This window comes from Megalops cyprinoides, chromosome 2 (genome assembly GCF_013368585.1).
Source record: "Megalops cyprinoides isolate fMegCyp1 chromosome 2, fMegCyp1.pri, whole genome shotgun sequence".
Classification (NCBI taxonomy): Eukaryota; Metazoa; Chordata; class Actinopteri; order Elopiformes; family Megalopidae; genus Megalops; species Megalops cyprinoides.
This window is the reverse complement of record NC_050584.1, coordinates 62,875,001-62,901,564: the sequence shown is the minus strand read 5'-3', so window position 1 is coordinate 62,901,564 and position 26,564 is coordinate 62,875,001. Positions and strand designations below refer to the sequence as shown.

Below are 26,564 nucleotides of genomic sequence, written 5' to 3'. Positions count from 1 at the left end.
TGTGGTGAGTTCACTGCGCCCCCCCCCATGCCTGACGCGAAACCGCGCACCCTGGCCAATTCTGCGGCTTCGAGGGGGGCGAGCAAACATCGCGGCGAGATGGCGCCGGCAATCTTATTTAGATTCGATGAATAAAGATGAGGGCGGAGACAAAGCGGCTGCCTCGTCGTGTTTGCTTGGCTCCGCGGACATAATTCCGGAACGCCTTATCAGGTAACACAGAGAGATGCAGGCCCCTGGAATCCTTAATGCTTGGCGGGAGAAAAAAAAAAAACCGACCCCCCCCCCCCCCCCATCCCGTCCCATCCCGTCCCATCCCAACTGCTCCTGATAACACCAAGCATTTCACATTTACCTCTAGCCCCTCCTGTGTTTAATGTTAGCAGGTGTAGCTTAAATTGATGGCGTTATGCCGGGTGAATCACCTTCACCTTCAAACCTTCACCTTCACCTGCCGCACCGCTCCGCCATCTCTCTCCCAATGCCGAGCGGCATTGAGGCGTCCGGGGTGACCGGGCGGGCTTACTGCCTCGCGTATCATTATGGACCTGCACCCTTTTCGCATTTCCCATCATGCATAGCGAGGTTTCCCAGGCCCAGGCCTCATGGTGGAAACATGGGTTGAAAACGCCCGACTGAGTCTGTGGACTGCAGTCTGTGGACGTCACCACTAGCCCTCTGTGGGACATTCACTGCTTGTCATAATATTTGAAATCTTGGCCCCTTGTGGATTTTACGTGCGTATACACGCTCTGTTCCTAGGCTACAGCATGCCATGCCAGTCTCTACACTCTTATATTTATCTTACTTATTACATGTGTTCATTGCATTATTACACATATTGAGACCTTGAATTGCTGCATTATTATTTTTTGTGTTATTTTAGTATTATATTAGGCACAGAGACTCCCATTGACAGCGCTCTCAAAATTATATCTCTGACTGTGAGAATCTCCTGCCTTGTGCTAATCTACTCAGGATACTAGCTATGGCTGCCTTCAGACTGAAACAATCATTCATTCAACAGTCATGACATTAACGTTTAGATTTTTTTTTTGTTAAATTGCTGATTAAAATGAAAAAGTGAAGGGCGGAAGACTATTAGCAATAGTAAATACTTCATAGGGACTGCACTGAAATGTGAACTCTGAAAATTGTAAGCAAAGTGGAGAGGAACTGATGACTTTTGAATTTGAACCAGCTATTACAGTGGAGACCTGGATGAAGAATGGGATGGGTGGGATTTTTCTACTGGTTAGCTTTGATTGGCTCTCTGACTGCATCAGACACCTCCCCCTGACGCATCAGTGTCTCCTGCAGTGACAGAATCGGCATACAGTAATGAAATTCAGTCATGTTGGCCGAGGCATCCTTTTATGACATGAGGTCAACCTTCGAGGGAGTGGAAACACTCACTGTTATTTATACCCACCAACACGGAAAAGTGAGACATGAAAGTTGATTCATGATTATGAAATTATTACTATTGTTATTATTATTATTATTATTATATAGAACAGCTTCACTTTTTATCTTCATCAATGTCATTATACCAAATATGACAAGCAATTAAAGAGTGTCTTCTGTGCAGTCCTCCACACACATAGCTGGTATGCTAAAGGTATACTGAGCTGTCGTAGACTTCCCTGATGAGGTGTCTTGAATGTGACAAGACAAATGGCTGACAAGTTGAGGGATAACGCATTTGCTGACATTTGTTTACATTTTGTAAATAACCGAGGGAAAGCTGTTCATCTTCTTTCAAATCAAAGAACTGTCTACTGTGGCATTCAACAGCAGGTAAAAGTACACACACATATATATATATATATTGCTCCCAGACAACAAAACAGGAGCAGGACATTACCTTACTACAGTCTTTTCAGAAAACACAAAGCACAAATTTGTATATTACACACACACACACACACACACACACACACACAGACACAGACAATGCTGATGGAAAAAAAAAATATTTTAAACAATATTTTAATTGTAGGTGAAGAAACATGCCACGCCACACCGCGCTTTTCGGAGCAATGGCTGCCATATGTGAGTTTTCTGTGTTGACATGTCTGGATCGTTATGTGGTCCAAATTGCCTCCCTTTCTCCCCTCTGTTCTGTGGCCTACTGTGACTCACTCCTGCTATGCCCCTGCTGGCATTTCGGCAAACAATCCTTAATTTATCAAGCTTGGCAGCTGGCGGCCGCGGGGTGAGACTCCGGGGTGGGTTGTCTCGCTTGTGAAGACACCAGGAGATTCCCTGGCATAAGCTACACCCCCCCTCAGCCCCCCCCCAAAACCCACAATAACACAAGAACTGGCCCCTCAGCCTTGTGCTAGCTTCAACCCACAAAAAAAGGGGAGTGGAGGGAGCAAAGAAATAAAATAAAACACTGATCTAGAGCATCGTGTTTCACTTTTTTTTGATCTATTGCCCGTGGCGAAAAAGAGAAAGTTGGAAATGACATTTGCAGCTTTAAAAAATCCCCCATCGCAGGAGTCTGCCCCCGCCACGCGTTCGGAGGGAGCAGAGAGGAGAACCCCAGAGGTGCAAGAGGTCATGCAAGCAACGTAAATTAGCTGTCAATAATTTAATGAGAGAGAACCGTAACCCGGGCCCTCTCCCTTATTTCTAATTGCCATCTTCAGCAGAATAATGAAATATTTGTAGGGCTGTGGAGCGGTATTATAATGATGCTTTGGGCATGTTTAATTTTTAATTGCTGCACTTTGTGAGAAGTATGTCTGCTCTCAAACAGAAAAAAAACAGAGAAGAAAAGGAAAAAAAAAGAAAACAAACAACCAAAAAAAAAAAAAGTTCATCCAGCATAGTATTGAAATTTTAAATATGGTACACATAAACAGAGGGGTAGAGAGAGCCAGAGTGAGACAGACAGAGAGAGTGAGAGTAAGAGAGAAATAGAGCGAGGGAGAATGAGAGTAAGGCAGAGAGTGACAGAGAGAGAAAGAGACCTGTAATTTGATATTGCCATGCGGAAGGGAGGCTATCTATTTTTGACGCCGCAGTCTTGCCTCGGAGAAACACAGGGGCCCTTGTCTTGCATGTTAACTTAGGTGTTTGTTTCTGTCAGGCATGACACGGGTGGCGGTTAAAATCCTCCCTGACAGAGAGTTTGTGTTTCACACTTGACAAGAGAGAGGAAGGGAGAGAGGGAGAGAGAGAGAAAGAGCAGTAAATACATTGCATGTCGAAGAGCCACACGGCCTCACTCTTTTTTATCTTTCTGTTCCTGTGTGACATATCTGAACGCAGTCACCTCCGCATACGGATAGCATTTGGATGAGCAGGGGTCCGCTCACTTCGAACAGCCTCCATCTTTTTTTTTTTTGCCTTTTGTCTTGTATTAATTGAGCTCTGACAAAAACCAACGTCTAGGGCTTGTGTCTGGGGGCCCTTTCCGGAGTCTGGAAAATGAGCCGTGTGATTCGCTCCCATCAGGTGCGAACGTGACAGCTGATTGGCTGAAGGGGGGAGGGGGGCGCGAGGGGAGGATCTGACAGCCTGGGACAGCCTCCCGGCTACACAGCGCCGCTCCGGTGCTGTAATCACGATTGGGCCGCATCAACTACAATCCAGCGGCAGAGCTAGGAGAACCCCCACCTCCCTATCGTCCCCGCCCATCGCGCGAAATGCTGCTGAACGTAAATGCCGCTCGTAAATTAACCGCGCATTGTCACGGCCAATTATTTTCGCAGACATAACTTGTCATAATCTGCCTGGACAGAGTACAAATTGTACCCTCGCCGCGAGAGAGCGATTATGAGATCTGCTGATAGATAACAGAATCTCACTGATTACAAACCCTGGGCATCTCTCTGACATCATCATTGCGCGCTGAAAACAGAGAACATGATTCGTTGTTGTTTTTAAAGGCATCTGTTTTATCAGACTGTTGGCTCTGTCACAAAGTGGCTCAGATCATATCTGATTTTTTTTTTTCCATTTTACATATTTTTTTATTATTATTTATGTTTTTCATTCAAGGCAGATCACAAGGTGTTGCGCAATATCTGCTGGGGAAACCCCGAGCCTCCTGGTGCTGTGTCACAGCGGGGGGGGGGGGGGTTAGGGGGGGCACACCTGTTTGAGTGTGGTATGAACGCTGTCCCGGGAGGGGGGGAGCAGGCCATGCGGCCCACTCAGTCTGTGGCAGCTGCGTATGTCACTCACTCCCACCAATCATCAACCCCTCTACATGGCCCTGGATGATGACATCACGCCATTAGACCGACTGAAAGCTGCCACACTTCGTCACTGCTCACTTGCACTCCCAGTGATCTGCGGAATCTGCGGCAGGGTTTTACAGCCAGTCCCCGATTAAGATAAAAACAAATAATTTTAAAATAAACTAAACAAACCTCTGGTCCTGGAGGTAAGGATGGATGCTGGAGCTTTGTGGGGTTCCGTAATTTTAGGGGGGGGGGGGGTACGGCTTGTCACTGGGTGCATGGACACCCCTCAGTCTGGTCCCGCAACCTGCTGCCCCACTGGGGTCCGGTTCTGTCCGGCCCCCACCTCCAGCTGTGACCCATCAAAGCAGAGGAGCTCCAGGTGGGCCGTTAATGGAATGGGCCATCGTACAAAAGAGCGCTGAGCTACGCCCACAACCCCACCCCCTGTATCCCCCGACACACACAAACCGCACCCTGCGAGGAGGCCAGTCACAAAGAACCAACTCACAGCGTTTTAATCCCCATTCACAGGCTAAATGCAGATGTACTTCACACAGCCTTAACACTCGGTGTGTTCTGAAATAGAAGGCCTGGTTCTTAAATGTACTTGTATCACTTGCGTTGTTCATTTAACGTGCAGTGTCACAAAGTATTTTGGATTCTATGTGGATCTAGTGACTTTGATGTATGGCAGTGTGTGTACTTTCCTCTCCTTATTTTCTCGGCTGTCTAGCCAGGTTGCACAAGTTACATTTACATTTATTTATTTAGCAGACGCTTTTATCCAAAGCGACTTACAAAAGTGCATACAGTAGGTACAGCGACAGTACGGGGACAGGATGTGTACAGTTCCACAATGAGTTAAGTATGAGTATAAGTTAATTTGCGGTAGGGCCTGATCAATGTTATGCTCACACTCACCTGGTCTGGGAGTATTGCTGGAAGACTATGCGTTTATTCAGAGGAGTTACATGCAACTGCATGATCAGACATTTTGATGAGTGTGTTTGGGGGGGGGGGGGGGGGGGGGGAGGTGAACAATATGATATCATAATCATTTAATGCTGTGATCAATAACGCTGATGATGCACTAAAAGATCGATGAAGTCGATCATTTCGAGAGCTGGGGTGAAGCTAGCGTCTGTGCTGGATGTGGCATTTACTGGACTAAAACAGAGCAATGACATTTAAATCTCATTCAAACACAGAAAAGAAAAAGTTTAACAAATATATTCCTGCTGCCAAGAGTAACAGAAACACGAGCGAAAGAAAAAGAATTTACCGTAAAGATAGCAGAACAGACATCTTTTCCCCAACTGGGAAATATGCGGCAATATAAACCAGACTGTGGATTTCAACAGAAATCTTTTCTACAGTGAAGGGACATAGGTTTTCTTTCATAAAAGACCACTTAAAAAAATCCACCCCCTGCCCAAGAAAACTTCACAATACTTTCACTGCAAATCCCCCCAAATGTGTCATTCCAATGCAGTCCACAATCGGACCAAAGTATCTCTCCATTAATTATACAAAACGTCGAGTATGAAAGCCTTTCTCCCCCCTCGGTGAAAGACGAAACCACAGTTGTGGGTCTTTTTTTTTCCCTCATCTGACCTTTTGCCCAAGACAGAGCAGTAAACACAATTCCTTTTGCTATAATTATCGTGCTCTCAGAGGGGCAGTGGCTGAGTTTTGCCTGCTGAAGATTTACATATGCAGAGCTTTACTCCTATGCCCTCACATGATCTTTTCAGCACATAAAGTCTCCCTATTAGCAGCCCTGACTGCTTAATTATGCAGATTCACCATTACCTGCCTGTCTGGAAAATTACTTTGTCTAACCTTTTTGTGTGCGCGTGCCTGTGTGTGTGTGTGTGTGTGTGTGTGTGTGTGTGTGTGTGTGTGTGTGTGCGCGCACGCTCACACACGCCCATGCCTGTGTGCGTGTGTCTGTGTGCATGAACTGTAGGTGAGTGTATTGTATGTGTGTGTCTGAGTCTGTGCTGTATGCGCTTGTGTGTGTGTTTGTTTGTATGTGTGCACACGCGCTTGTGTCTGTACATGTGTTTGTGTAAATATATGTATTGTGAGTGTATTGTATGCATGTGTAAGTATTATGTGTGTGTGCATATACTATACGTGAGTGTGTGTATGTGAGTGTGTGTGCACGTTTATGCGCACCCTGTGCCGGTCCCCCTAATGAGAGGTGGCGGAAAAGGGAAAGGGGGCTGATTTGCGGTAATAGAGGGTGGATCACACTGGCAATCTGTCCTTAGTGGGAGTTAGAGGAGAAGTCAAACGTCTCATCTGGCTCTCTCCTATAGCTCCCGCGCGGCGGGCGCGCTCACTTCCTGACGCTTCCCTCGGCTCCCTTCAGGCTGTCCAATCAGCACGTCCACCGGGGGAGCCCGGCCTCGCTCGCAACAGTCTCCGTATCTAGTTACAGACCCACTGGGGACGGCCGGCTCTCTCCACTCGCCCCCCCCCTCCGCTCCCTGCCGCCCCGACGCCCCCCCGAAACCCCCCTCCACCCCTCCCGAAAGTCCTTAAGATGAAAACCGTTCCTTTTCTCCTCCAACAAAGCCGCTCTGATACCAGCGAAATAAACCGTATCTGCATATCCACGGGGCCACGCCATCCTTAGCCTGAATGCTTTATGTATTTTGCAGCCTTCTTTAAGAAAAAAAAAAAAACAAACTCTTAATATCTCTCTCCCTCTCACGTCGGAAAGGAAGAAGGGAGGGGGAAAAAAAGTGTAGCGTGTCGTTCGAATGTTCATCTCTGCTGGCTCGGTTTCTTCATGGTTCCTCCTCGCTTTTAATGGAAACGGTGTGAGGGGTGGAGCTGGTGAGTCGGGGGAAAGGTTACGGTGCGTTTTACCTGCGTCACTGGCGAAGTTACAGCGTTCGAGGACGGATAAAGGGATGGAAGCCAGCGTGTGAACGGCTAAATTATGTCAGCGCTGATTGGAGCCATAAGCAAGAGAGCGTGCACGATTCTCACGTGCCGGAGCCATTGAGGGGCGGGCCGCGTGTGTGCGGAAGGTGGGTGGACAGGCTGCCGAGGAGTTCTGAAATCCGATATTTGACGAAAATAGAGTTTAAAAGCTGCGCGGGCCTTAATTATAATGTCTGCCCTGTCTGCAGTGACCCTCCCCTTGTCTGCAGTGCTTCTGAGACCCAGGACCAGTAACAAGGAATTCATGATCAGTTTTAGCGCCTAGCAGTGGAACAAAACCCTCTGATACCGGGATTTACACGCTTCTCCAGAGCACGGTCAGGCTGCAGCCGGGCTGGCTCTTAAAGGGACCGGCTCTCTGCGCCTGCACAGACACACACACACACGCACGCACGCGCGCGCACGCACACACGCTCGCGCACGCACGCACGCACACATGCACACGCACGCACACACGCACGCACGCACACGCACACACGCACGCACGCACACGCACGCACACGCACGCACGCACACGCACACACGCACGCACACACACACACACACGCACACACACGCACACACGCACACACACACACACACACACTCACACAAACACACATTCACACACTCATACGTGAACACACATACACACACAAACATGCACAAACACACACACACAAAAGCGCACACAGATGCACAAACATACACACAGGCAAATACACACACATAAACATAAACACACATGCACACACACACATGCACACACAGATGCATAGACATGAACTTGCAGGCACACATATGTGAACACATACAAACAAAAGCATAAATGTACATGTGCACAAGCATGTACATACACACATGCACACAGACACACACGCACGCACTCACACACAAACACACACGCACTCACACACAAACACACACGCACGCACTCACACACAAACACACGCACTCACACACACACAAACACGTACGCACACATACATGCACACACACACATGCACGCACACACAAACACACACACGCACGCACTCACACACAAACACACACGCACTCACACACACACACACACACAAACACGCACGCACACATACATGCACGCACACACACATGCACGCACACACACACACTCACTCACACACAAACACACACACACACACACACGCACTCACACACACACACACGCACACACACACACACACACGCACACACACACACACACACACACGCACACACACGCACACACACACACACACACACACACGCACTCACACACACACACACGCACACACACGCACACACACACACACACACACACACACACACACACACACACACACGCACTCACACACACACACACGCACACACACGCACACACACGCACACACACGCACACACACACACACACACACACACACACACACACACACACACGCACACACATGCACACACACACACACACACACACACACACACACACACACACGCACACACACACAGGCCCCCCTTTGTGTTTCACAACAAGAGGAAAAAAACCCTTCATTGCAATTCCATTGGATCATTGTGGCCTTTTCGGATATTCTGCTGTGCATGACAGTTTTTCTGCTTTGCATTACTAAAGCAATCTACTTTCGACCAACGGGAGAGGACAGAGACAATATCCAGGGGAAATGATACCCAAGATGACATACCAATTCCAGCCAGACTCTTACAGTAATTAAACTGCACAAAAACAACAGCTACACACACACACACACACACACACGCACACACACACATTGTTTTTTAATCAATGAAAACATCTGGACAACAGGGTAGGCCTCAAGTGGGCAGGTAAGTGATTACAAAGGCCAGATGCCACACTGATAAACATGGATTAGCCTGATTATGAGAGACTTTGGGGCCAGCCCATAACGTGAAACAAGAATTTGTTTTGAAGTGAGCATCGGTGGATGCGGCCAAAAATCTGTCCAAAATATGAGTATATTAACTCACATGTCGTGATTATGCATACATTTTTGCATGCAGTGAGCAATCTCCCAGCATACAGAAAAATAAAGCTGTGAACTTAATGGCTTTTGAGCTACTGCCGATCTAAAGCCACTCAGTTCAATTTTTTGGGGCGGTTTTCGCACAATCGATGGCAGTGAGGACCCAAAAATCAGCGGCTGAAGTATGGGCGCTTAAGCAAAGCTGGAAGAAGCAAATTCAAGTTTTTGGACTAAAAGTTTTTTTTACAAGCAGACAAATGAGCTTAACTGGCAGGCCTGGATATGGGGACACTCCATGTTGACCGGTCAGTTTTAATGAGAGACTGAAGGGCAGATTTAGCAACACTGGTAAAACTGGGTCATTTTTTTCTGTTGTGTTCCCAGATCAATGGATTCAAACTTGCCCAACTGCCTGAGAGCGGTATAAACATTAAATCTGCTGTTGGGACCCCTTTGCTGCTCATCACAAATATACATGAATTGAACTGATATTTAACTGATATGTTGAAGATCAAAGAGAAAAAAACTAGCCAATCATACAATCCAGGCAGTTAAATTGGTTTAGTGATGTGATAAGAACTTCCCAATGAGAGCAGGTCCACCGCGTCTCTACAACAATGCCATCGTGAAACATTACCGATGCAGAGGCAGGTTAAACTCGTTGCGGGACTCCTTCAGCACGTCCCTTAGCAACCAGCGAGGGGAGGTCAACAGGAAGTGAAGCGGGCAGAGTCCAGCGGGGTTTTTCAGAGGAAGCGTCTCGGTCGCGTTCCAGGTTTTAACCTGAGGTGGCCGACGCTTGCCGAACCTCACCTTTCTCACAGCGATCAATCTCCATTCCCACGTTTAAAAAAAGAGTAATAAAAAAAGCTGTTTTCAACACCTCCGCGAGCTCAGCTCCTTAGCAACCAAATGTTTAGAACAGCAAGGACACTTGTGCTTTTGTTGGCACATTAAGGTGAGGCTCAGAACCGTGTGTTTCACTCTGAGGGCCTTATCGGAGAGCCACAGGGCGAAAAATGAACCTGACGAAGAAGACCCAAAGTCGGTACCGGTGAAGTCGGTGAACGCAACAAACCCTCACACCACCACCTACGTCACTCTGCTGACCTCCTTTACCAATAAAAAAGGAATGACACTCTGTCAAGGTCAAGTCAAATATGTGCCTGTTTATGTGTGTGTACGTGTGTGTGTGTGTGTATGTATATATATATATATATAAATAATTGTTTGTTTTTCCAGGTTCCAGGTTGAAGGGGGGCCTGCGCTTCGCGATCAGTAGGTTGCGTTTATTCCACGGTCCTCTCCGCAGGAATTATCAATTAACAGATAATGGGAAAAATCACAGCAATTAAGCCGGGGACTTTCCGAGAATACAAAGCAGCTCCACCTCTGTGTATTCCCCCGGGGGTGGGGGGGGGGGGGGGGGACAGCAGCCTGCAGCCGTCCATGTGGAACACGCTTAATTTTAACGGTATGTGCCCCGTGAGTAACTGTATGCTGATGAGGGAGCGTGCCGTGGGCAGCCCCCTGAGGACGGTGCTGATTGGAAAGCCATCGCCGAGGTGTGAGGAGATTACATTTCTTGCTTCTATGCAGAGTTACTGGAGGATAACACAAACATAATAATTATCCCCCGCTTTAATCGAAAGGCCACTTCCTTTCCGAGCGCTGTTTGGATTATCCCTCTTCCTGTGCCCCCCCATCCCCCCCACCCCCAACATCCCTTCTCCTGACACCTTTCTGAGGCCACAGACTGACCTGGTGTGTGTGTGTGTGTGTGTGTGTGTACGTGTGTGTGAGAAATTATGTGTTTGTATTTGTGTCTGGATGTGTATGTGTGTGTGGGTGAGTGCTTGTGTGTGTGTGTGTATGCACATGTGTATGCATGTGTGGGTGAGTGCGTTTGTGTGTGTATGTGTGTGTGTGTGTGTATTTGTCTGCGTCTGGATGTGGATCGCTGGGTTCCTGTATTTTAAACAAGTGCTAGGTGGCTTTTTGCAGTTCTGTGTGATCCTGCAAAAAGAATTTTTTCCCCAGTTAGATTAGAGAAGAAAACCACACTAACAATCAAAGCAGAAAGTTTGTTTGTTTGGGGAGTTTGCTCAGTGACTAAGTCACTGTTTTCTTCATTTTTGGAGCACAGCGTGGCCTTGAAACAAGATTCCTTCACAAGGTAAACCTACAGGGTCTGATGCCAGGAGGGACACAGAGGAAATTTTGAGGCCGTCTCAGGAAATTATCCTGGTGATGTGAAACTATGAACATGAGCAAATAACTCCTCAAAAATATCCAAGAACAGACAGAAAAGAGAAAGAGAGATTTACCGCTGAAATGTTATTTAAACGGCAGCCAAACACAGTCAGTTGAAGGGTATGAATGTGAGAACAAGCAGAGACCAGAGAGAAATCTGCACTGCAAAGCTGCCACTGCCTGGAGTGATCACTGACCTTCCCAACAAAGCGACTCCTCTAACCAGAGAAGGTCTAGCCAAGCGATACACTGCTGCCCTGACTCTTTTATATGCAATGCATCCACTCCAGGCCCCATGCATTTAACTATGCACATTTTTGTGGTGTTTCTCATGTTGAAAAGCTGTGCCCTCATTCTCTGCACTAAAAGGGACGGCAGAGGCCTTGGATGAGTGAAAGCGATCACTGAGTTATTATGCATGTGGCATGCTAGCAGCCTCTCAGCTGGATCAATGTGCATTCCTAAGAGCCGTCTCAGGCCAGCAGGAATGAGATAGCGGTTTTGCACAGACAGCTCTTACAGACATCTCAGAAGTTTGTCACTGACTGATACCACTCTAGCATGGTCTGCTTAGCGTGTGAACTAAACCAAAATACTATGCTTAACATTTAGAACAGACTCAAACAATTGGACACTCAAAAAGAAAAAACCTGAAGAACTAACTGGATTGTGATGAATGGAGAAGTTGCCACACAGCCCCATCTCCCATAATTCCAAGGGTGGCAGTGAGGACTTGATCACTAACGTTATTCCCTTGAAGGAAGTATTTGACCTGAATCGCTTGAGAAAAAAATATCATGACATATAGATGGATGGCTGATATGTGCTGTACAGGAATATGGTGTATAATAAGCAGTGTCATTCCAAGGCTGGAGTGAGGATAGGCTGCTAAATGCAGAAAGAAACTGACCTCTGACACAGACTTATCTAGGAGTTACTGGCCCTAAATAATGACAGTAAGCTACTTTTTACCATTAAGGAAACTATAAAAAGATTTAATGACCTTTGTATTTAAGATTTATCACAGGTGTTGTTGGGAATTCATCTGGTTTTCCCTTTAAATGAAATAATATATGCCATACTGAAGATGTCACGGATACATTATGGACTTAAACTCAAGCTACACCTGGCACCAGACTTCAGCAGCTCTGAAATCCAGAAGCCAGTGAATCCATCGCTCACACTCGGAAAGAGGGAGGTTGGAGGTTAGAGGGAGCTTGCTGTTGGAACCCGGATCCCACGATCACAGGGGTCTCCCGGAGGATCACCAAGATCAGCGTCGTCTTGCGCCGGTAGAGCTGTGAATGAACGCATCCGGTACAGAGAAAATTTCCCAAAACAAAGCCACAACAGAGACGCCTTCTCACGGAGGAGAAGACAGAGGACGCCGAGGCGGCGTCACAGAGACAGGCCGCTTTGATCGGGGCCTGACATTTATTTTAAACCCCCGCTGACGATCGGGGAGCTGCCAGGGGTAAGATGTGTCAGCCTTGGGGGAACTGGGATAAAGCTCCCAGTGAACGTCAATAACGTCACCTCCTGCGCGCTAAGACACAGCGGAGACGCTAATCACAAGGCCTCGCTTTCCTTACTGGCCCGTCTCTGAGCTGCCCCTCACAGCAGCACAGCCAATGAGGTTTCAGTGCTGAGAAGCAGATGAGAGCACCCCCCTCCCCCCTTTTACCAGCGCGGGTTTTTAAGGACGTCGTTTCCTGTTCTAGACAGCGGTGAGGCGCACCTCAGCCGCGAGGTATCAGACAGGGACCGGGAACGTGATCGCGCCAGGAAGTCTGCACCGCGTTGTCAGGCGTTTGATCTGCTGGCGTGCACTCCCACACCCCACCCCCCCCAAAGCCCCACACCCCCCTCCCGACGGCGGCGTCATCGTGCGGGCGGAGAGGCGGCCACCTCGGACCCAGCTCTTGTCAGCGCTCTTCATCGTCGCTTTGGATAACCTTGACACCCTCGGCACGACGCTTACACCACCCCCCCCAGTCCCCGTCACAGCACGGCGAGGCGCCGCGGAGCTCTGTCAGAAGTGACACTCGGCGCTTGATATGTATAATCTACATGCTGCCGAGTAATTGACAGTGCAGCTCTCCCTCCACAGAGCTACAGCCTCTGGGGACCGGCTCTCTGTAAAACAGGAGAGGAGGCTGAAATAACAGGCTAACAAAAGCCTCGAACCACGCCACCAACAACGCAAAAATAAAACCCCTTTCATTCCATCAAAGTCAGCTTTAATGCATTCTTTTTTAAACGTAATTAAACATTTATTGTAAAAAATTATAAAATAAAACTGACTGAAAATAAAATAAAAAAAAAAACATCCCTCCTGGAATGACCATGCCATCTAACACAGAGCTTGGCCGTTCCACCCCCAGTGTTCAGGAAACGTTCAGAGCAACGTTGGGGGAAACGCTGGGAGAATGTTGGCCTCCTCTTTGCTTTAGGACCACAGAGGTAGTGGTCCTGTGAGGACGCTGGGAGTGTGGGCGGTCGGTAAGTCTGTGGACACGACGAGCAGGTTCAGGAGAGTACCTCATGTTTACAGAGAGATTTAGGGGTGGCCCGCTTCCCGCCCCGTCGCTTTCGGATGTCGATCGGCGGAAATCCTTAAAGACACAACTTGATGAGGTTCTCCGATCGATACGGTAAGGTAACAGCCACTGGGCACAGAAAGAAAAAGTTCCTTTTTAACACACACGCCCCCCCAAAAAAAAAAAAAAACAAACAATGAAAGAAAGACCAGGACTAATTACATGACGGACAAATGATGTGGACCAATCACAGTGCTGATGGGCCCCACGGCAGACGGGGCCACCTGTGTGGGAGGGACGGGGCAGCTCGGAGAGAGGTGCATCGCCGTGGCACGTGACGCCTCGCTGACGCCTCTCTGACGGCGGCCGCCACTCCCCATGTTTCGCCGCTCTAGTTTAATGCCCTTTTCACCGACGCTAAACTGCTGTCATTTTTCACCAGGGAGGGGAAAAAAGAGCCGCATTCAGGTATGGCCTGCATCTATTTACTGCTCGCCAAGGTTAAGGAGAGACAGAAAAAAACACCTCTGAGCAACGGTAGCTGAGGGAGGGGTAGGGAGGCCGGGGGGGGGGTGGGGGGTGGGGAGAGAAATCTATTACAGTATCTCACTCCATCGTCCGAGCCGGCCAAAGCCGTGTCGAGTTAATTATGTTACAAGTGTAAGGCCTACCGCTCTTTCCTTAATTTTTGGTTGTATTATTCTGCGAACTAAAGCACCCTTGTCCACCCGACGGGGATGGGGGGGAGAGGGTGTGAGGGGTGGGGGTGGGGGGACCTCGTCAGGGGCTCCAGCACAGAGGAACACGGTGCAATCAGCTCTCTCTCTCCCCCTGCATTCGGCCTGGCTTATAATTATTACCCCTCCTATTAATTGACTCCCCGGTCCCTCCCCACACCCCCCCTCGCGCCCCCCCGCGTGGGCGGACCTTTCCACACAGGCCCCCGAGAAGCCGCCCCGCTCTCTCCGAAGTCATTTAGAAAACGCTCGTATTTTAGACAAAAGGAGAACATTTGGTGAAAGAAAATTCATCATGAGGTATCTGGAGGTTTCTTAATAGAAAAGGCGAATCCCACTGAGCGGGGCCCCCCCGTTGCAGGAGCCAGACACATGTGCCCAGGACCGGCACACAGCTCCGCGCGGTGGGGCCCGAAGTCATTAGCATAATTTTATATAACACGGGGCCCAACGCTGGAAATTTAATATATCTCAGCAAATAAAAGAAAGACATTCCGCATAATGTTTTTTTTCCTCCCCCCCTTCCCACCCCCCCACCCTCAACTTCCCTCCCTCTTCTTACTTGTGAGACGTAGTCTCTCGCTGCTACCCCTTCCTGCCCCATGCCGATATTCTCACCGGGAGGGAGAAGTTCATTACCTCAGCCGAATCAGAATTAGTCCCTTTCATTTTGATGGGGAACTTCATTAGATAGGCCTCCCTAATCCAGCGGGGAGATGTGATGAATCTATCTGGGGGTAATAATTTGCTACAGACAGCACATTCTGGCACTTCCTCTCCAAAAGTGTACGTGTGCGTGTGTGTGTGTTTTTCCTTCCCTTCCCTTCCCTATCTCTCTCTCCCCCCCTCTCTCTCTCTCACCCTCTCTCTCTTCTTTATGTATTTGTCTTTACATTTTTATTACATCAAGTGTACAGAGCTGCAGAGGCGGGGCTGGGGTTGGAGTTGGCGGTTGGTTGGCGGGGGTAGGAATAACACCTGCATGTCATTTTGTACGTAGCGGTAAAGAGGGCCTTGGAGGAAGGAATGAGGTTCGGTAATGTCGCGCCTCTGTCAGACGGCCCTCCGGGCAGCGGTGCGGGGCGCAGGGGCGTGTCCGCTGCGTTTTTTGGCTGCGAGAGAGAGAACACGGCACCGCTCGCACCCGGGGCCTGCTCTGCCCGTTACCCTTAATGAGCTTGTATTTGCGCCCCGGCAAGACGCTCCGCTTGATGGATATTTCAATAAAGCCAAACGGCTGGGGGGGAAAGAGAGAGAGAGAGAGAGAGATGGAGAGAGAACGAGTGTGTGTGTGTGCATGTGAGTGTGAAAATAACGTTTTTTTATGTTTATGATGCTTTTGAATAATTTTGCAGGGCTGTTTGCATAAATCGGCAGCGTGAAGCATAACCCATTCCGGAGTTCACACACCAGTAAAGGAATAACCTTGTACAGGTATTGTACAATATATGTCCGTATGTCTATATGTATACACGCACAATGGCTCAAGAAAAAGAAAAGAAGAAAGAATGAAGCACAAACCACAACGCCTCCCCTCGTGGGATCTGAACCCATCACCCACTGGTGTAGAGTTCCATCTCCCCCTGTCTGAGGGCGTTTGTTGGCACTTGCCTCACTCAACAGGCTGCGTCTGATGGATAAAGCGTTTCTGCGTCTATGCCCGACACTGACAGATCATTAGCGCTGCAACACCTGACAAGCACAATGCTGTGGATGTCCTTCCGAACGACTAAAAAAAAACAGCAGCAGCAGCAAAAGGCGTGTGGAGCGTCTATTGTTGATGGGTCGTGCACAAGGGCGTCTGGAGATCGGAGGTTAGGCGGACTGAGCACCGAACTTCTGATCCGGCGCGGAGTTGGCTGTTCACTCGGAGAGCCTCTCCGTCCTCCCCTCGTACCCCCCGAAACCTTCGGCGTCAGCCACCCTCGCCCTCCCCCGTCGGGCGGTCCCAGCACAATTAAGATCGGCCCGTTATGATTCTCAATATTGCACTCTGTGGGGACCCCGCTGCCGCGGCGCTCAGGAGAAGAGGCCCGGGAAACAATACCTGCCAGAGCGGGCTTTATTAACACACTTTACGAGCGTGCCCCCAACGCGCCCCTACGCTCCTCCCAATATTGATAACGTGTGTGTGTGTGTGTGAGCATGTGAGCGTGTATGTGAGTGCGTGCGTGTGTGTGTGTGTATGTGTGTGTGTGTGTGTATGTGTGTGTGAGCATGTGCGCGTGTATGTGTGTGTGTGTGTGTGTGTGTGTGTGCGTGTGTGAGCATGTGAGCGTGTATGTGAGTGCGTGCGTGTGTGTGTATGTGTGTGTGTGTGTGTGTGTGTGTGTGTGTGTGAGCATGTGAGCGTGTATGTGAGTGCGTGCGTGTGTGTGTATGTGTGTGTGTATGTGTGTGTGTGTGTGTATGTGTGTGTGAGCATGTGAGCGTGTATGTGAGTGCGTGCGTGTGTGTGTATGTGTGTGTGTATGTGTGTGTGTGTGTGTATGTGTGTGTGAGCATGTGAGCGTGTATGTGAGTGCGTGCGTGCGTGCGTGCGTGCGTGCGTGCGTGCGTGCGTGCGTGCGTGCGTGCGTGCGTGCGTGCGTGCGTGAGCATGTGAGCATGTGAGCATGTATGTGTGTGTGTGTGTGTGTGTGTGTGTGTGCGTGCGCGTGGGTTTGTGTGTGTGTATGTGTGTGTGAGCATGTGAGCGTGTATGTATGTGTGTGTGTGTGTGTGTGTGTGTGTGTGTGTGTGTGTGTGTGTGTGTGTGTGAGCATGTGAGCGTGTATGTGAGTGCGTGCGTGTGTGTGTGTGTGTGTGTGTGAGCATGTGAGCGTGTATGTGAGTGCGTGCGTGCGTGCGTGCGTGCGTGCGTGCGTGTGTGTGTGGGGTCGGAGAACGAGACTGCTGCTGTTCTTCACCATTCTGCCAGGCAAAAATAAAAAGAGAGAGAAAAAAGAATCACAACTAAACAGCCAATCAGATGAGGCTGAGGCTTTGAGAGGCCTCCCTGCCTTGAGACTGAAAGAGCGGGAACCGTATCCAAAATATTCCTCATCATTACGCTGAGGGGGTCAGGGGGCAGGGGAGAGGGGCGCTCATTTCATTCGCAGTCATTTCCCTGATTGCATGCCCCCTCCAGACGCCCGTCTCTGTGGGCGACGACCTCGTCCCACAATGGCCGTGCCCATGCCCCGCTGGTACCTCGGAAAACGGTCATACCGGAGACGGTGGGCGCAGGGGGCCCTCCCTCCACGCCCCGTCCCTCGTTTAGCTGGCTCTTTCACTCCATCACGCCTGTGATTACTGCAGAATGGCTTGCATGCCACCACCGGGCGAATTAAACCCGAAAAGCCATTCTGCCCTGCAGCCGGAATACCACACCAACGTATTCATCCGTATTCACTGCATTTGTGAAAAACTAGTGCATTTTATTTGTGGCCCGAGTCAATTATTATCTGATGGGATTGCATTGGATGCGTTTAAAAAATATTTGATCCGGGAACAGTCCAATAAAAATCTAAAGATGAGGAAAGGGTCACGGGTGGTCAAACGTCTAGATCCCAAGGATGAGTCATCCGCAGATATCTGAATATTGCATTCCATTCTTTATCGATGCATAAACCGGATCCATCAGGAGCTGCATTGCAAAGCATGCTGGGAAGTCAGCCAGTATGACCTGCCCAGGCCTGTCATTGCCCTTCTGTGTTAAGGTGAACGCCCCCAGTCTCGTCAGACTGCCTGTACTGACTGGTACCTGTGTGCCTCTGTGTTACCTGTGCCTGCTCTCCACAAACGGCTGCAGCGCCTTACAGCTTGGCATTTACGTTCCCGCAAAACTTCCGCAACACAACGGCGGCAGACTTCTGAAAACAAGCTGAACGGAAACAAAGAGCTGCAGAAAGAGGTCAAGGCAGTGACAGGACAGAGAGAGAGAAAAGGGGGATAAAGCGAAATACAGAGGGAGGAGTAGAGAGAAGGAGAGGGAGAGAAGGAGAGGGAGGGAGAGAGAGAGAGAGAGAGAGAGAGAGAGAGAGAGAGAGAGAGAGAGAGAGAGAGAGAGAGAGGGAGAGAAGGAGAGGGAGAGAGAGAGAAGAGGGAGGGAGAGAAGGAGAGGGAGAAGGAGAGGGAGAGAGAGAGAAGAGGGAGGGAGAGAAGGAGAGGGAGAAAGAGAGGGAGTGAGAGAGAAGAGGGAGGGAGAGAGAAGAGGCAGGGAGAGAGAGAGGAGAGGGAGAGAGGGATGGATGGAGGGAGAGAGAGAGAGAGAAGAGGGAGGGAGAGAGAGAAGGAGAGAGAGAGAGAAGAGGGAGGGAGAGAGAGAAGGAGAGAGAGAGCAGAGGGAGGGAGAGAGAGAGAAGGAGAGGGAGAAGGAGAGGGAGAGAGAGAGAAGAGGGAGGGAGAGAGAGAAGGAGAGGGAGAAGGAGAGGGAGAGAGAGAAGAGGGAGGGTGAGACACAGAGGGAAAAGAAGAGAGAAGGAAAGGGACAGAGAGGAGGAGAGGGAGAGAGAGAAGAGAGATACAGAAGTAGAGGGAGAGAGAAGGAGAGGGAGAGGGAAGGAAAGGGACAGAGAGAAGGAGAGGGGGAGAGGGAGAAGGAGAGAGAGAAGGAGGAGACAGAGAAGGAGAGGGAGAGGGAGAAGGAGAGAAGAAGAGATACAGAGGGAGAGGGAGAGAGAAGGAAAGGGACAGAGAGAAGGAGATGGAGAGGGACAAGGAAGGAGAAATACAGAGGCAGAGGGTGAGAGATACTCAGAGAGAAGGAGAGATATAGAGAGGGAAGATAGATATGGTATACAGATATGTATAGAGAGTGACAGGTAGAGAGATAGAGCAAAGGAGAGATGGAGAGGGATACACAGATTTAGAGAGAGAGAGAGAGAGAGAGAGAGAGAGAGATAGAGAGAGATAGACATAGATGAAGAGACTGCTGATCACTGGTATCACCTGTGATATTAGCATTATATTATCATTATTATTGTTGTCAGATGCTGATTCACAGTAGACAAGCCTTTTAACACACTGCTTCAGTTCCACACTTTTGTATCATTTGTATCATACCAAATATGTAAATTTGTTAAGCAGCAATTTGTAAAGAAATGAAAGAGAAGAGAGATACAGAAGTAGAGGGAGAGAGAAGGAGAGAGAGAGAGAGAGAGAGAGAGAGGCAGAAAGAGAGAAAGATGATGAGTGATGGTGAGGATGAAAGAAAAAGAACCTAATAAAATTCATTTTAATTTACATTCCCAAACATTATTCCCCAGAGAGATACAGCAATGGCAATAACCTGTTCCCGGAATCCTCAGTTTTCTTGAAAGAAAAAAAAAAAACCTTCCTTCAGAGCAATTCAAATCGTCCTCTGAAATGATTCATTCACAATCAATAGAACTAATGCTAGCTCACTTTCCATTCCTGTGAAGTAATGGAAATCCAGATTACCCAGAATCAGAAATGCCCCATGGCGGACCAGCAGTAATGGCACAAAAACGCTGTGTCAGAACTGTGACAGAAAGTTGAAGCTGAAGTTCTAGATAACTCCCAGAAAGGCAGGACAGGAGTGTGGCCTGACCCCCGGCACAGTGGTATGGCAACTTGTAGCTGCGAAGAGCTCTGAGGATGAAGCATTAAACATGCAGCCCATAGTGTATGCAGCTGGATACAGCGGAAGCAGGGACTACGCCCAAGCTAAGTGTATGTACCACAAGAACCACACACTGTAACGCTCTGTGTGCAACAATGTGAAGCCTGAACTGTGTAAAAAAGCAACACAGAAGTGTCAGGATTGCAGAGAGACTTTGTGACTTCTGGCTTTTTTCCTCCTCTCCTTGTCTCTGTCTCTCTCACACACACGCGCACACACACGCACACGCGCACGCACACACACACACACACACACGCACATACATGAGGCCTTGAGAGATCACCATGACGTTATCCCTCAAAGTACCGCCGACTGGCAGAAAGCAGCAAACGACAGTGCCGCTCACAACACATCCTTCAAGCTGTACCATATGCCCAAATAGATTATTAAAACAGCGCTCGTCTTCGGGTCGGGTGGCAGCGGCGCGATCGCGGTTTCGGGGCTGTCTTTGGATCTCGTACTGAACATTATCTGCCTTCAGCGAACGCCGGATTCAAAACTCTGCGTGACGCGTTCGAATCGTTACTAAATTATAGGAACTGCTGAAAAATTCAGCGGACCCAGAGGAGACAAGGACCGTGACAAAATAAAAAAAGAGAGAGAGAGAGAGAGAAACATCACAAAGGCCTTCCGTCGAGAGGAGCTCTTTTGGAACAGGCAGAGGCAAGCCGGGGTTCAGTTGCAGAGATCGTAGGTACAAGCGCAGAAAGACAAAGACGAACTCGTGGTGATAAAAACTGGAGATGGAGGCCTTTAAATTTCCAGTCCTCAAACCGCAGGGAAGTCATCGAGCGTGTCGCGATACGGCCGCATACACGCCGAACTCGTAACGCTCTCATTTTGAACCGACTGCAACAATAGCCCGAGCTGTCACAAATCGGGCAGCTAAATTTTTTTCCGGAAAAACAAAATGTTTCGCACTTTTCCCAGCCCGCTTTCAAATCAATCCGGTCAACGGAGTCGCACATGAGGTTGCCGCCTCTCTCCCACACGTAGATAAATTGTTGGAATGCAAATCATGCTGAAATAATAAAATAAAATAAAAAAAAAACACAAAACAGTGGCGGTGAGGCACTCCAGTTTCGAGGGCCTCGTCTTGAGCTTTCTAATGGCGTATTTGTCTTCCTTTAATGTAAACACAGCGCCGGACGGCGGGGGAGAAAAAAGAAGGCACTTATGCCAGAGGTGCCGGGAGTGTTCTTTTCGCCATAAATACCACTCACCGAGAGCCGGCACTTGTCCATTAAGATTGTCAGAAGGACTCTCCAGGATGCTCTCGTAAACAAGATGCGGGGCCCCTTGCGGGGGGCTCGAAGGGGGGGGGGGGGGGGGGGGCGGCTGCGGTAAATAAATTCAGACAGCAGTGGAAGGAGAGACGTAGTGCGCCAGAAGTGGCCTCCTCTGAGGTTTAGCCCAGACGCGGGCGTGTGAGGGTTCGTCACAGCGGTGCTTTGTCTTCGGGCCTGCTGGACTGTGAGACGCGCAGAGAGCCGAGGCCCTGTGTCCGCCGGCCACCACAAGGACTTGCGAATTCATGGGGGGGGGGGCATTTTATAGGGCCAATTCACAGCCCAGTTTGCAGCCCGGTTATATGGACTTGGCTGCTTTTTTTCTGCGTTGAACGTTGCCGAGTCTCTCCTCTAGCCCAGCGGTAAGTGGATGTCGACTGGTGGCAGCGCTGCTCTCCCCGGCCCCCTTTTCCCTCCGACATTTCGGTTTCTCCTCAGAATGTGCTCAACTCTTCAAAAAAAAAAAAAAAGAAATAAAAACCCCCTCTCTCCGTCTTTTGACACAATGAGGTGAATGAGCCGCGCTCCTGCCTCCCTCAGATCACAGGGGGTAACTCCAGAGGAAAACTTTTTTTTATTCTCGGGCTCCGAACGACTTCTTCCGACGGCAAAGAAGAACCATCCGGAACGTCTGACGGGTGCACTCGTTCTACGGCGTGCGGGCTGCGCTGGGACTGGCATGATTAAAAAAAAAACAAAACAAAAAAAAAAAACCCGGAGTCTTATCTGACTGATGGGCTTTTCAGGGAAACTTCCAGATGTTGACAGTTCCATTAGGACGCAAACGCAGAGGCGAGGAGGGCTCCTAGCATCCGCACAGAACCCGTCTTCCAAGCCCGACTCTCTCAAACAAACAAATAATTCCAAAAAAGTTCCGCGCGGAGACGGCGAAAAAAAAAAGGAAAAAAAAACAAAACAGGGGCGCGGAGAAACACAACAGAGGCAGCTCGGTGGTTATTCCCTCGATGTGGGTAGGCACAGTTAAAGCCTGTCACAACGCTTTTATATTTTTTTTTCCCCCCTCCTCACTTTTTTCTTAAGCATTGATACTGCGGGGTTTTCTGTGACAGGCGCATCTCTCTCTCTCAAAAGTCTTCTGGGCAGATGTTGGTACACAAAGAGAAGTAAACACCCTCTCTCTCTGCGTTTTTTATTTCGTTGTTTTTTTTTTTGGCGCAGGGAGAGAAAGGTGAAAAAGAAAGGGTGTGTGGGGTGTTTGTGGGGGGGTTGGGGCTGGAGGTGGAGGTGGAGGTGGGGGGGGGGGGGGCTGACTTGTCACATGTGAAATATTACACCCGACGTTCCTTTGGAAGTCTCCCTGTTTTGTGATGATGTTCCCGCAACTTGTAACCCGCGCAGGCGACACGTGTTAAACGATTCACTGAAACTCAAATCTTTTATATTCAGGTAAGCAGATCAGCTCTGTATGCCCCGGTGAGGGGTGGGGGGGGGTGAAACAGGGAATTTTTTTTTTTTTGTTGAAGTTCTGCGTCGAGCGTGCCCACATCTCTGACAAGGCCCTACAGGCCTCTGTCTTCACCTTCAAATCATAAGACAGAGAAATCAAGCTCCCTCTGTGCTCTCAATTATACCAAAAACACAGCCAGCAGAAGCCTTCAGTAATTCAATCCCAGTGGAAGTTTCCCCGTACTGTTTGCACTGCTGGAAGTGCTGACAGCAGCGATGCCGTGCCCCCCCCCCCACACCCAGCTCCCAGCAGGCTGTCAAAGTTCCTGGAGCAGCGTGACTGTTGCTGCCGCTGCTACTCCTGCTTCATCCCCCCCCCCCAGCAAACCCCCCGTCCTGTCTCCAGGGAGACCCCCGGGCTCCGTCACCGCCCTCTCCTCAATCGCTCGATGGGCTGTCCGGGGAGCATCTTGAGGGTGCGGGGCGGGGGGTTGGAGCAGGACGGGAGAAAAAAAAAAAAAAAAGCAGCCTGCCTCCAGCCCCCTCTGGGGCTCTCCTGTAAGGTCCTGGCGGCAGGAGGGGACGGTCCCAAAAGCGGGGTGCTCGCTGACCCCCCGTCCCCAAGCCCCCAAACCCCCCGCACACCGTGCTGACGAGGAGGGCCGCGTAATTCAATCGCTGGTACAGCTGTGCAAACAGGGCACCAAGGAATGTCTGCGCTGAAACCGGAGTCCTCTCCCTGCCCCGGCACTTTCCAAAACAACGCCATTTTCTGCACGGCCTGTACGGGCGAATGTGCGACGACCTGCGGTTTTTTTTCGACGGTGAAAGGGGTTCATAACTGTGCACAGGGCCTGAAACGGGAGAGGACCAGTGGGGCAGTCACTGAGGGTCTGGAGGTGAGCCCGCTTCACTGCAACTGCACAAGCCCCTCAGGGAGTTCACCCAGAGAGGACCTCAGCTTTCTGAATCTCTCAGAGAGGACCCCAGCTTTCTGAATCTCCCAGAGAGGACCCCAGCTTTCTGAAACTCCCAGAGAGGACCCCAGCTTTCTGAATCTCCCAGAGAGGGCCTCAGCTTTCTGAATCTCCCAGAGAGGACCCAGGCATTCTGAATCTCCCAGAGAGGACCTCAGCTTTCTAAATTTCACAAAGAGGACCTCAGCTTTCTGAATCACCCTGACCGGACCCCAGCTTTCTGAATTTCCCAGAGAGGACCCCAGCTTTCTGAATCTCTCAGAGAGGGCCTCAGCTTTCTGAATATCCCAGAGAGGACCCCAGCTTTCTGAATAACTCTCTGAGGACCCCAGCTTTCTGAATCTCTCAGAGAGGGCCTCAGCTTTCTGAATATCCCAGAGAGGACCAGGCCAGGCCATCCCAGGCAAGACCAGAACAAACCAGACCAGGCCAAACCAGACCAAACCAGGCCAGGCCAGTCCAGGCAAGCCCAGACCACACCAGACCAGGCCAGGCAAGACCAGACCAAACCAGACCAGACCAGACCAGACCAGACCAGACCAGACCAGACCAGACCAGACCAGGCCAAACCAGACCAAGCCAGGCCAGGCAAGACCAGGCAAGACCAACCCAGACCAGACCACACCTCCTTTCTGGTGCAGTAGCCATTTGGAAAAAATGAAAGTAAGGCAGAAAAAGTCCTTCCCTGGTTCTGTGCGGTCTGAATAATTTGCTCTGGATCATTCTGAGTGCATTAACTCTGTGCCCCCCGATTCCTCGCTAGTTAACTTTTCAGATTCCTCTATTCCCACTGTGAGACGGGCAAGATGGGCGGGACGGGTGAGAGGCCATGCCCTGCCGCGCCGGCTCAGCCCCGCCCTCTGTCCTGCCTCTGTCACAGCTGTAAATCTTTAGCACCTTCCAGCCTTTGCTGCCCAACACATCAGACCGCGGACTGAAGTACCCGGTCTGTGCTTCTATCACACTGGGGTGTACAGAGAGTGCCCGATTCAGGCAAAGGCTGAAATATGAAGTACCCAGTACCAACTGCCAGCCAAACACTTACACATTCAAAAGATACAGTTCACTGTTTGAGTCAAATATTTAATACTGTTTTTTTCCAGTTATGCCATTGATATATTGTTAACTGGTCTCGCATTGTTAAATATGTAGCATCTATGCATTATACTGATCAACTGAACACTGGGCCAGACGAGGAGAGTCGAGTGAGAACATCTCTTTATATCCATTTTTAAATGTTTATCCTTTGAAATTCTGTTACATTGCACTCTGCTATTAATACAGAATGACTGGCATAAAACAACAAGGAAAGAAATGAGAGAAAGAGAGTGAGAAAGAGAAAGAGTGAAAGGAGAGAGAGAATGGGAAAGGGGAGAGAGAGGGAGGAGAGAAAGAGAGGGAGGCAGAGGGAGAGATAGGAAGAGAAAGGGAGAGAGAGGGAGGGTGAAAGAATACCAGAATGAGAGGGAGGGAGGGAGGACTGAGGAAAGGAGAGACGCTGCCAGTATTCAAATGTATTGAATTGCTTTTAAAAGCATTCAGAAATTATGCACGCTGATGAAAAGGTCAGTGGTTATAAAAGTGGGTAAGCACAAGGTGAAAGTATAATGAAACATTATGCGGCATCGTCTTTTTCTTTTTTTTTTTGGGATGGGGGGGGGGGGGGGGGGTAGCGAGTGCAAAGCTCCAAGGTTGAGGCATTCTGGTGAGCTCAGTCCTCTTCCAGATCCATTTCCTCTCTTCAGGCGTCTCATGTTAACCCAGTGATTTAGTGCCTTGCATTAAGAGCAATTCACCTGCCTCCGGCGTCCCAGCGGCCCGGGCCCCCGGGGAAACGAGGTGGAGAATAAAAAGTTCCACATATGGTAAAGTCAAGCTGCTTGGAGCCCGCCGAGTGTCTGCTGTGGGGATAGCAGCTCCTAAAAGCCCCAGCTGGTACTTGGAAGGGTTTCCACATTACTACACCTCAGTGCCTATTCAGTTCCCCTTGGAAGCTGTTGGCCGCGCACACTACCAGCCATTTTAGATTTCCTCTACCCTTTTCCTCCGGTTCTGTATCCAATTGAACATTTGGTCCTCTACTGCTGGATAATCAAATTCCTCCATCTGGCCCCATCCCCCTGGAACACAAAAGGTGCAGTCTGCACCCGGGTCCAAGTGCATGCTGGGAGAGAGGGGCTGCCTACCTAACTAACGCGGCCCAGTCAACTAGATCCGACGTGGGGCGAGAACGCCGGGTTTCTCGCGGTCCTGAAAGTGGGGCGGCCGCTGTGCGGAGCCATGAACCCTCCGGTCACTCCTACCACCATCCCCACCCCCCCCCCCCCCCACCCCCCACCACCACCACGCCACTCTCCTCCCAGTGCGAGAGTCGACAGGAAGTGCCAAAACTGGGCGTTCCCGTTGGAACCGGCCGCAGCTCCACTCCGCCTGGGCGCTCACCTGTCATCAAGCGGACCACTCGAGGACAGGCTTCAAAAACGGAGCAGAGGCGGGACCGTCCCTACCCTCCCTCCCCAAAAAACGTCTCCCCGTCTGCTTTAGGAGACCGCAATCACAAAGCCCCGAAACAAAGGATTCGCTCCTTCGCTCCTCTACACAA

The 26,564-nt window shown here is 49.8% G+C and overlaps 1 protein-coding gene across 1 annotated transcript in view; it reads right to left on the bottom strand.

Annotated features, from left to right (window-relative positions):
- Window positions 1–26,564, bottom strand: part of LOC118773373 (zinc finger protein 521-like) — a 141,892-nt gene that overhangs the window by 34,275 nt on the left and 81,053 nt on the right. The gene's annotated exons all lie outside the window — the stretch shown is intronic.